Source organism: Amblyomma mixtum, chromosome 1 (genome assembly GCF_055824585.1).
Source record: "Amblyomma mixtum isolate Tamu chromosome 1, ASM5582458v1, whole genome shotgun sequence".
Taxonomy (NCBI): domain Eukaryota; kingdom Metazoa; phylum Arthropoda; class Arachnida; order Ixodida; family Ixodidae; genus Amblyomma; species Amblyomma mixtum.
In genome coordinates, this window is record NC_143012.1 from 134,494,604 (window position 1) to 134,506,189 (window position 11,586).

General features: G+C 46.4%; 1 pseudogene; it reads right to left on the reverse strand.

Moving 5' to 3' along the window:
• Positions 1-7,921: 7,921 nt before the first annotated feature.
• On the reverse strand, positions 7,922-11,325 carry LOC149367658 (uncharacterized; annotated as a pseudogene).
• Between the last annotated feature and the right edge of the window lie 261 nt (positions 11,326-11,586).

The following is an 11,586-nucleotide window of genomic DNA, read 5'->3' on the forward strand; positions in this document are numbered from 1 at the left end:
CTTTATGCCAAGGAGGACTATGCTTCCTTAGGAAAACTATTGTTTGAAAATAAGAGTAATTTTTTCAATTTCTTGTGTTATGTGGCATTGGGAATGTCCAGAGCACACAACTATGGAATTATTTTGCTTAGTTCTCCTATATTTTGAAAAAAATGATACCATGCAAAGAATGACATTGGATTTTCATTTTACGTTAATTTTTTTAAAGTCATTTTTCAGTGTGAAAAAAGGGAAAAAATAGACAAACTGTGCGCACAGTTGTGTTCCTCATCAAATTTCGCTCCAGAAAACCTGCTACAATACCAATATTATCAAGTAATATTGGAATGATAGTTTTTCTAAGCTGACAGTTTACTGGAGAAACAGGAGATGAGAAAAATAGACTCACATGATTGAAAATCATCCTATTTTATTTTAAGCACTACAATGTTCAAGACAAGTCCCCCCCCCCTCTGAGTAATAAAATTTGGCAGAGGTGGTCCCAGCAGTGATATTCGCAACTTTCAATGAAATCGAGCAAGCGGTTCAAAGTTCACTTTTTGGGTAGTGTCCCACCTTAAGGACCAGCGGTTATCTTGCCTTCGCATTACACGCCCTGCCAAGGCCCACTTCTTCCTCTTGATTTCGACTAGGATATCATTAACCCATGTTTGTTCCCTCACCCACTCCACCCTCTTCCGATCTAACGTTACACCTATCCCTTTTCTTTCCATGGCTCACTGCGTTGTCCTTGACTTAAGCTGAACCCTCTTTGCTAGCCTCCACGTTTCTGCCCCATAGGTGAGTGCAGGTAAGGTACAGCTGTTGTATACTTTTCTCTTGGGGGTTATTGGTAAACTGCCATTCATGACCTTAGAGAACCTGCCATATGCTCTCCAGCCCATTCTTCTAGTTATTTCCCTCTTGTGATCATGATCAGCGGTCACCACCTTCCCTAAGTAGACATATTCTCTTACTACTTCCAGCATCGCGCTACCAATTGCGAACTGCTGTTCCCTTGCTAGGCTGTTGAACATTCCTTTGGTTTTCTGCGTGTTAATTTTTAACCCCACCGTTCTGCTCTGCCTGTCTAACTCATTGATCATACTTTGCAGTTCATGTCCTGAGTGGCTTAGCAAGGCAATGTCATCAGTGAATCGCAAATTACTCAGGTATTCTCTATTAACTCTTATCCCCAACTGTTCCCATTCCAGTCCCTGGAATACCTCCTGTAAACAGGCAGTGAATAGGATAAGTGAGATCATGTCTCACAAGAAAAAAGTGCGGGTGGAAACATAACATAACGGCTCATGTATGCATTTCTCTTTTGGAATAGCAGTTTTACCACTTGGTACATTATGAAAGGTGTCCCCATAGCCTGAGTTGCTTTGGGACATTAAAGCCCCATCAGACAAACATTATGAAAGGAAGAGAGTCTCAAATTTTTTTCGAGTAACAGGCACCCCTCAAATCAAAAAAGCTTTCTTTGAAATCAAAATCTCCAGAGGCAAATCTAACGGCCCGTTTTTGGACACACTCCAGTTCCTCAATATTCTAATTTGTATTCATTTTGCATACAAAACTATGCACTTTACATTTGGGCTCACTTGAATTGAAAGCCTTGTTTTGTTTAGAATAGCTTAAAGACTACGCCCGTTTAGAACTACACAAATCTGTTCATTCGATGCATACTGCATTCAGCTGCCTGAAACTGCTGATCATCAACAGCAGTTCTTTTGTGATTCTGCAGCATTGTAAGTTCACTTTGTGGATGCAAGCTCTCAAGAGCTTTGTGTCAAAAGGTGATGTTAATTCGTCGGATTTTAGTTTGGACAGAGGTGACTGCTCCGCTCGGGACGCTTTACCAACAGGTGTTCGTCTGTAACTTTCATTTTAGGTCCTGCCTGAAGGTTATGGACAATTCTGTGACACCAGCGTTTATTTCTTTCGTGCCTGCATTGCAGCAGGGGGAGTCACTTTCACAGAAACGACAAATCGTGCACTTGTCGAGTGAGATAAGGCCTCAAAAGGATCTCGCAAAGAGTGAACAATGGAGACCTTTAAAAGTGCATCGTGCGGGCCAGTCAATGACACATCATGCGTCCCTGCAGGGAACTGCCCTGCATTTATTCTTCAGCCTGTTTTATACACAATATGCAGAGGACACCCTGTCCACAGGGGGGCGTATTTCACCACCAACATAGCGTGCACCACATGCATACCTGTTTATAAACAAACAAACACGAAAATTTTTTTCTTGAGGCCAAGGACAGCTTTCTAGCTTGGAAAACAGAAAAGACAACGAAATCAAAACCTACGTGGGCATACATAAAAAATCGGAGTACTGAATACAGTCACTGCACTTGCTCAATATTCTTGTAGGCAGTCCCCATTGAGTTGTCCTCCAGGGAGCCACTGCTTGCTGCGGACTTGTCGGCACAATGTGCCAGTTGGATTTTGCGCCACAGTTGGGTCGCGTTATGCGCCCGCAGGGGCAGCACATTCTTTAAAATCGTCATCGTGATGATGACCACCAAGGCAGAAATCTTCTCTGGTTGGCAGTTGCTGCTTGTGATTCCATCGCAGGAGTTGCCCGTCATTGCAACATATCCCTTTCAGGCGCCATTTTTTGTTTTGACTGAAACCAATTACTTTTTCACCTAAGCAGTATGTTCAGGCCTCAAGAAAGGGAATTTGTTAGTTTTCGAACGTGGAAGACCAGCAGGCAAGTTTTTACAACGATGTGGAGAATTCCATGCGAAGTGCCAGATTTGCCATGCTTCTGACGCAATGCATCATGCGGCTCTGTCGATAGCACATCATGCGTCACTTGCTTTTGAAAATGAACCACCCAGCGTTTATTTTATTCTTCACTGGTCTGATACACAATATGCAGAGGAGGGCGTATGCCACCATGAACATAGCACACATTACATGCTGTGCCGATTGCGACACAGATTATGATGCAAAAGGAAGTTCATAAAGTTTTAAATGGTGATTCCATTTCTTTGAAACATAGGATGCCTGCTTTGGATACTTCTTTTAATGTCTATACTAGTCAGAGTAATAAATATCACACGAAGAGTTTTAACCTCCGGCTTGTTCTGCAATGTTTAAGGTTTAGCCAAATGAAGATAGCTTTTGCTTCCTGGTATGCTAAGTGTCCAGTTGAAATTTCTGAGAAGAAAATGTATTTCCCTATTCTGAATCACTTTCAGTTTGTCTACACGCTCTTGCATGTATGGGTCCCAACAGATAGATGCATATTCAAGTATCATGCGGACGTGAGTAAAATAAAACTGTTCTTTGAGGTGTTTGGGCTGAGCTTCTTGTTAAGAAACCTAAGATACCAGCAGCTTTCTTCACAATGTATTCAACATGTTTTGACCACCTTAGGGTAGCAGTGAGATAAATGCCTATGCTTAAAATTTTGCGCTTTGTTCAACACCACATGGTTGGTAGTATATTACCTTCAGGCGCGAAGTAAGAAATACGACAAAAAAAAATTTTTGAATTTAATGGAACCATGTTTCTACGAGTCGCTCCAGCACATTTCAGTCGGCAAAATATTTTTGATTGCGCTTTGGAAAAAAAAATTGGGTTGTGTGCACACTGTGCCTGGATGCAACTTTCCAGGTTTTGACTGTGAGGAAAGTTTAATGGTTACAAATAAATTTTTGGGCACATTTGCTACTACAGAGCCCATTTGGTGATGATACCTTTAAGCCTATACAATGGAATTTCACATTTTATGAAATTCATAAAAGCAGTAACATTTGTTGCTAGGCCATTCTGCAATGCCTTTGAGGACTACAATATAGAATTTCACATTTTGCTATGCATTTCATAAAAGCAGTAACTTGCGGCAGACGAAAGCAACGCTTCAGGAAAAAGGCTCAGGATTCCAGGCAGTCAGTCTCATTTTGTTGCTTCTCCCTGCTCCACTTGCTGCCTTTGACATCTTCCCAACGTCGATATGGTATTCAACACCATGTTCACTGGCCCATTATTGTGCTACCTGGCAATGACAGTGTCTTTTTCGCTTACCTTCCTGTTGTAGCCCCCCCCCCCCCCTTCCACTTCAATTCCTTCGCACTTTTCAAAGGTCATCCGAGGAGTTGGTTTGATCAGATGGTTCCAGTGGCTAAAATTCTAACCTCCTTTAGTTCACGGTAGACCGAGTAAAAATAGTTATCATTGTAAACCTTTGTGTTGTGCCCATGATGCTGTACAAGCCACATGACTATAGAACCCCCAAAACCAAGGTGGGGATGGTGCTTGCTTATGCCTGTGCCCTTCCCATGGTTGGGCAAGAGTACACTAAATGAGGAGTCTACTATGTTGATGTGGCCGGCCCTCCCCCCAGGGGGTTTTACATAGCGGCAGTTATACTCCAGGAAAAGCAGGTTGACGGGCTCTGCGTTCTAGCTCTGAATGTGACACAGGCAGAGGATGTAGCCTCTGTGCTTGCCATAGCTGACCCAAGCTCAGAATTTATCCTTAAAGACTCTTGCCGGGCTTGTGTGGGCGACCTAGTGGGTGAGATAGCTCCGCCCTTGCTAGTCGACTGCTGATCCTGCCCCGAAACACATAATTTGGACTTCTGGATTTAGGCACTCGGCGTAATGAAGCTCCTGACACAACGGCCTGAGCGCTTACTTCCCAGGAACCTCCACCCACTCCTTTGAGCACTGCCTCTGCTGAGGCTCCGAGAAATTCAGGATTACTGCAGCCATCACCGCTCTCCCCCACGGCTCGGGGTCTGGGAAAGGCCGATGAGCAAAGGCATCCACAGATAAATACGTTGTTATGCCCAGTCACTGCGAAATATTTTGATCCGAACATGTGCAGCCAATGCAAACACTGTGGGGAAATGGCTGACAACTTTCACATGGTGTGGGCATGTCAGAAGAACCCCAACCTTCCCCCTACCTCCAACTCCATTAGAGAGGACTGGGAGGTGACCCTGCTGGACTGCTCCTGACTGGAGGACCAAAAAGGCTTGGTCCATCGAGCCTGAGTGGCAGCTTCGATCAGTGATGTCTGGTGTCACCTAGGGTATGCAGCATGTGTACGAGAGCAGCGGACGCAACAGTCATCACATCACATCACTTTATTTTCCTTAAAGACCCCTTGCGGGGTGTTACATAAGGGGTGGGTTTTTATGAAGTGCAGGTGTTCAATGCAGTCATGATTGTTCCAGGGCAGGTGATGGCAGCAATATCGTGGGGAAGGCCGTTCCAGTCAGCTGCTACTCGGCAAAAAAAATGAATTAGAGAAAACAGTAGTACGGGCACGTGGGCGCAAAACTTGAAGAGGGTGACTGATGCGATGGGATCTGCACGGTGGGGGTGCGCAGATGTAGGGTTCTTGTCTGAGTGGCGAATAAAAAACCTTGTGAAATAAGACGAGACTGGCAGTGCGACGGCGAGCAGAAAGATTAGATAGACCTGATTGCAATTTTAGAGATGATATGCTAACGTCATATGAATACGAGGAATGAATGAATCCGGTGTCCCTGTTCTGCACAGCTTCTAGGGCGTTTGTTAGATATGCTTGGTGAGGGTTCCAGATGGCCGATGCGAATTCCAGTTTAGTTCTGATGAGTGAAATGTGTGCTTGTAGTCTTACATGTTGAGGGGCATCCCGCAGGTGACGTTTCAAGAAGCCAAGTGTTTTATTAGCTGATGATATCAGGTTAGTCACATGCAGACGCCAGGATAGATCATTAGAAATGGTGATACCTAAGTATTTGTACAACTGGACGAGGTCGACAGAGGAGTTAGAAATTGTGTACTGGAAAACAAAAGGATTTCGGCGGCGGTGAAAAGACATATACTTACATTTGTTAGGGTTGAGTGTCATCAGCCACTGCAAACACCAATTTTGCAGATGGTTTAGGTCAGCCTGTACGGATTCTTGGTCAGAAGGGTTAGTGACTGAACGATAACGCAGTCATCAGCAAACAGACGGATATGACAAGATACATTCTGGGGTAGGTCGTTAATGTCAAAGGACCGAGAACAGAGCCCTGCGGGACGCCGGAGGTTACTGCAAGCGGTGGGAGGGCTGATTATTAATGAAGACGGACTGAGAACGATGCGTGAGGAATTCTTTAATCCACGCGATGATGTTTGGATTTAGGTTCAGCTGAGAGAGTTTGAGAAGCAAGCGTTGATGAGATACTTTGTCGAATGCCTTAGCAAAGTCTAGGAATATGGCATCAGTTTGTAGGTTAGTGTCAAGGTTGGCGTGAATGTCATGAAGAAAAATGGCTAGTTGAGTTTTGCAGGAAAAACCTTTCCGAAATCCATGCTGGGACGGATGGAAGAAGTGATTGAAATCTAGGACTTGTATGATCTGGCTGTAAATGACATGTTCCATTAATTTGCAGGGTACACTTGTTAATGAAATAGGGCGATAATTAAGAGGTGAATCAGTAGTACCTGTTTTGTGGACGGGAATGTCCTTCACTTTCCAGTCGTCAGGTATGGTTCCTTCAGACAATGATTGCGTAAACAGTGCACAAAGGATACTGGAACAGGCTAGTTTAGCGTTCTTCAAAATTTTTTAGTTTTTATCATCTATGCCGGTAGCCGATGAGTTGTTTACTTTATCAGTTATGCATGAAATTCCGCTACTGTTGAAAGTTATGGGTTCCATGGCTGTGGTGATAACAAGTGGCAATGTAGAATAGGGCAATTCGGATTCATCAGTAAAAACGCATGAAAAAGCAGTGTTAAATGCGTTTGCACATTCAGTATCAGTAATTGTAACACTGGCATTGTTAGTGAGGGTGATAGCGCTTTATCACTTTCCAGAATTTTTTGGGGTTATCGACTATCATTTTTGGTAGATCGACTTCGTAGAAGGAGCGCTTAGCTTTTACAATCGCAGACAAGTACAAGCGTTCAACTTCATGGTATTTTACCCTCGCAATTGGGCTCCCTTGTCGCTTTGCTGTACGAAATGCGCGTTTTTTTCTTATTTTCGAGTGTTTTGGTGAACCCCGGCTTCTGATTACGCTTCCTAAAACTGCACGTCGGGATATATTTATTGGTTACGTCAGCCATTTTATGTTTGAAGAGTGTCCAGTTTTCATTTACACTTCTGCTATGAAAGGAGGTTTCAAACATTGACAAGAAGTTATTTAATTCATTGCTGATTGCTTCGTAGTTTCCCTTGTCGTTGAGCATAATAGTATTCCGGGAAGGTTCTTTTAACACAGGTGTAAAGCTGAAAGTGGCATGAATTACCTTATGGTCACTGATTTCGCGGAGGTACGTAAGGGATTCTAAGCTATCTGGGTGAGTGGTCAGAATGAGGTCTAGAGTGTTAGATGCTTCTCCTGCGACACCTGTTGGTTCAGATACTAATTGGGTCGAATTAAAATTAAGACTGACATCAAGGAATTCTCTCGACTCTTCCTGACTGACCATGGGCTGAGGTTGACTATTCCAGTCGATATTGGGGTAGTTGAAATCCCCAAATAGGAGGATATGTGCCTTAGGGTGCTTTGAAACCAGTTGATTAAGGATATTGTGAAGCTTGCGAGGAAAGTCGGGACTACTTCGAGGTGGTCTATAGCACACCCCAATTAGAAGTGTCAGGGGTGAAGCACGGCACATGAGCCATAGTATTTCCAAGTCCGAGCAGACATTGATGACGGAGCATGATAACTTCGTTGACGGGCTTCTTTCCTATCGGCGCGAAAAAGACGAAAATTTGGCAATTCAAACAGGATCTCTGAGTCATTTATGTCGCTGTTCAACCACGTTTCGGTTAATACAAGTAGATCGCTGCCTGATGATGAAATAAGGTTTGACACGATATCGCGTTTCGGCAAGAAGCCGCAGATGTTAGTAAAGATAACTGAGAGGGAAAAGTTGGCACGAGGAGTAGGTGGGGAATAATGCGGTGGCCGGCAGGGGTGAGTTGATTGTTAAGATATTTCTTTAACAGTTTCAGAAGTTTCATCAAAAATGTAACGCTTTGGGCCGATATGCAGTGTTTTAAACCGCAGGGAATAAGACATAGACTTTGCCTTTGCGAAAGCTATAAGCTGTTTTCGGCAATTCTGAACGCGGGGCAAAAAATCTTCACCTACGCTGTAGCCTGTATCTTTGAACTTTAGACCTTTGGAAAGAACTGATTCTTTAGTTTTGAAGGATGTAAGTTTGACGATAATCGGGCGTTGCCGATCCTGAGAGTGTGTTCCGAGGCGGTGAGCACGTTCAATTTCGATTGGGCTTAACTGGATATCAAGGTATTGGGAGCAGTGGCGAGTGATTATTTCTTCAGATTGCGAATAGGTTTCAGAGGGGTTGGTATCAGGTAAACCATAGAAAATTAGGTTGTTTCACCGGGAGCGGTTTTCAGCTTCTTCCAGGCGAGCCTCTAGCACACTAACTAGGCGAGTCGTTTCGGTCGTAGTGGTTTGGATTGCTTCAAAGTCAGTGCGCATTGTAGACAGATTTCTGCAGTGTATTTCTAAAGTGCTATAGTCGTATACAACTTAAGTCTGCAGTGAAGCTCCGCCCACATTCAGCCTCCGCGCACAAAGTTCCTCCACGACAAAAAAGTAGTCCGCTGGTTTAACGTTTCTTGTTACGTAAACAAGAAGCTTATCAAAAGAAAAAGAATTATGAGCTCTAGAATTTTGATACATGGATTGTTTGATATAGTCAGACACGAAAAAGCTGATTTCATTTACTGTTGCGATTGGCCAGCGGAGTAATACAGGACGCAGCGGACCGCGGCCCAGTGTTAGCAACTGCTGTTTTTTTAAGTTGTATCCTACTATAAGACGGGTGGTAAAATCTGCCATTTTATGGTTTATTGAGAGAAGTTGGCTCTTAAGCTCCTGCACTTCAGTTACTAATTTGGTCTGGCCAGAAGACTTTTTTAGTTCGTCAAGAATACTGTCTAGCTTGTCAAGACTGCAGGGTTGCTCTCAATATCACCACACGACAGTCACAAGGAACGAACAACGTGAAGGCACTCAACACTGATAACAAGGCAGCACTGGAGGCTCGGGAGCTGCACCAGGAAATAGTTACTCGTTTTCTTTGAAAAGAGACTGTAATGGCCACCAACCTGCATGGCGAAAACGAGCAGATTAGAGAACTGTGTTGTGGCACAGCCACCGAGCCCACTGAGTGTCGGTGTTGTTGCGACTGAGAGAAGGATGAAAAGGAAAGTGCACGGGCCTGCCAACTGGCTCCTGCCGAGCGACGGTCGCTGTTCATTTATAGTTGACACGTTCAATGTAGTCGCTGAGGATGGGGCCTTCCAATCGGGTCCGAGGATCTAGTTGTTTTGAGCCGATATTGCAGGAAAAGGGACGTTTTTGGTTGCCTTGTAGATGGGACCTCCGTAAGCTGCGTCATGCAGGGGCGCACGCTCGATCGCGCTCGACCAGGGAGCGCAAAACATGCCAGGGAGCACGACGCAGACGATGAGGGGCGAGAGCACCTGCATGGCGAAGACGAGCGGATTAGAGAACTGTGTTGTGGCACAGCCACCGAGCCCACAGAGTGCCGGTGTTGTTGCGACTGAGAGAAGGATGAAAATGAAAGTGCACGGGCCTGCCAACTGGCTCCTGCCGAGCTGCTGTTGTGTTGTTGTGACTGAGAGAAGGATGAAAAGGAAATTGCACGGGCCTGCTACTGGCTCGAGCCAAGCCACCACCGCTGCCACGTGCAGATAGAGGAGAGTTAAAAGATCAGAGGAAGGAGAGAAAGGAAAGGAAAGACGCGCGTCGCAGCAACAACTGCGTCCGCCGGAGCGGACGCTGCTCAAAAATCAGATAAGCGGCCGAAGCCGCGCTCGCCGAAGCGAGAACAGATACACCGAGCGACGGTCGCTGTTCATTCATAGTTGACACGTTGAATGTAGTCGCTGACGATGGGGCCTTCCAATCGGGTCTGAGGACCCAGTTGTTTTGAGCCGATATTGCAGGAAAAGGGGCGTTTTTGGTTGCCTTGTAGATGGTACCTCCGTAAGCTGCGTCGTGCAGGGGCGCATGCTCGATCGTGCTCGACCAGGGAGCGCAAAACATGCCAGGGAGCATGACGCAGACGATGAGGGGCGAGAGCACCTGCATGGCGAAGACGAGCGGATTAGAGAACTGTGTTGTGGCACAGCCACCGAGCCCACAGGGTGCCGGTGTTGTTGCGACTGAGAGAAGGATGAAAAGGAAAGTGCATGGGCCTGCCGACTGGCTCGAGCCGAGCCACCACCGCTGCCACGTGCAGATAGAGGAGAGTTAAAAGATAAGAGGAAAGAGTGTAAGAAGAGACGCGCGTCGCAACAACCGCGTCCGCCGAAGCGAAGACGCTGGCTGAAACCCAGACTGCTGGTTGTTGTGACTGAGAGAAGGATGAAAAGGAAATTGCACGGGCCTGCCTACTGGCTCGAGCCAAGCCACCACCGCTGCCACGTGCAGATAGAGAAGAGTTAAAGGATCAGAGGAAAGAGAAAAAGGAAAAAGAAAACGCGCGTCGCAGCAACTGTGTCCACCGGAGCGGACGCTGCTGAAAAAACAGATAAGCGGCCGAAGCCGCGCTCGCCGAAGCGAGGACGTTGTTGTTGTGACTGAGAGAAGGATGAAAAGGAAATTGCACGGGCCTGCCTACTGGCTCGAGCCTAGCCACCACCGCTGCCACGTGCAGATAGAGGAGAGTTAAAAGATCAGAGGAAAGAGAAAAAGGAAAGAAAAGACGCGCGTCGCAGCAACACCTGCGTCCGCTGGAGCGGACGCTGCTCAAAAAACAGATAAGCGGCCGAAGCCGCGCTCGCCGAAGCGAGGGCAGATACTCGGAGCTACAAGCGAGGACGTTGTTGTTGTTGTTGTGACTGAGAGAAGGATGAAAAGGAAATTGCACGGGCCTGCTACTGGCTCGAGCCAAGCCACCACCGCTGCCACGTGCAGACAGAGGAGAGCTAAAAGATCAGAGGAAGGAGAGAAAGGAAAGGAAAGACGCGCGTCGCAGCAACAACTGCGTCCGCCGGAGCGGACGCTGCTCAAAAAACAGATAAGCGGCCGAAGCCGCGCTCGCCGAAGCGAGAACAGATACACCTCACCCAGCGAGGACGTGCCGGTCGCTGTTCATTTATAGTTGACACGTTGAATGTAGTCGCTGACGATGGGGCCTTCCAATCGGGTCTGAGGACCCAGTTGTTTTGAGCCGATATTGCAGGAAAAGGGGCGTTTTTGGTTGCCTTGTAGATGGGACCTCCGTAAGCTGCGTCGTGCAGGGGCGCATGCTCGATCGCGCTCGACCAGGGAGCGCAAAACTTGCCAGGGAGCATGACGCAGACGATGAGGGGCGAGAGCACCTGCATGGCGAAGACGAGCGGATTAGAGAACTGTGTTGTGGCACAGCCACCGAGCCCAGTGGAAGTAAACTGGTTTTTGACGAAAGGAAACAGCGCAGTATCTGTCTTGCATCTCGGTGGACACCTGAACCGCGCCGTAAGGGAAGGGACGAAGGTGGTTGTGAAAGAAGAAAGAGTTGCCGTATTGGAGGTTTCCCAAATAATTTCGATCACCTGGGGATCCTGAACGTGCACTGACGTCGCACAGCTCACGGGCGCCTCTTGCGT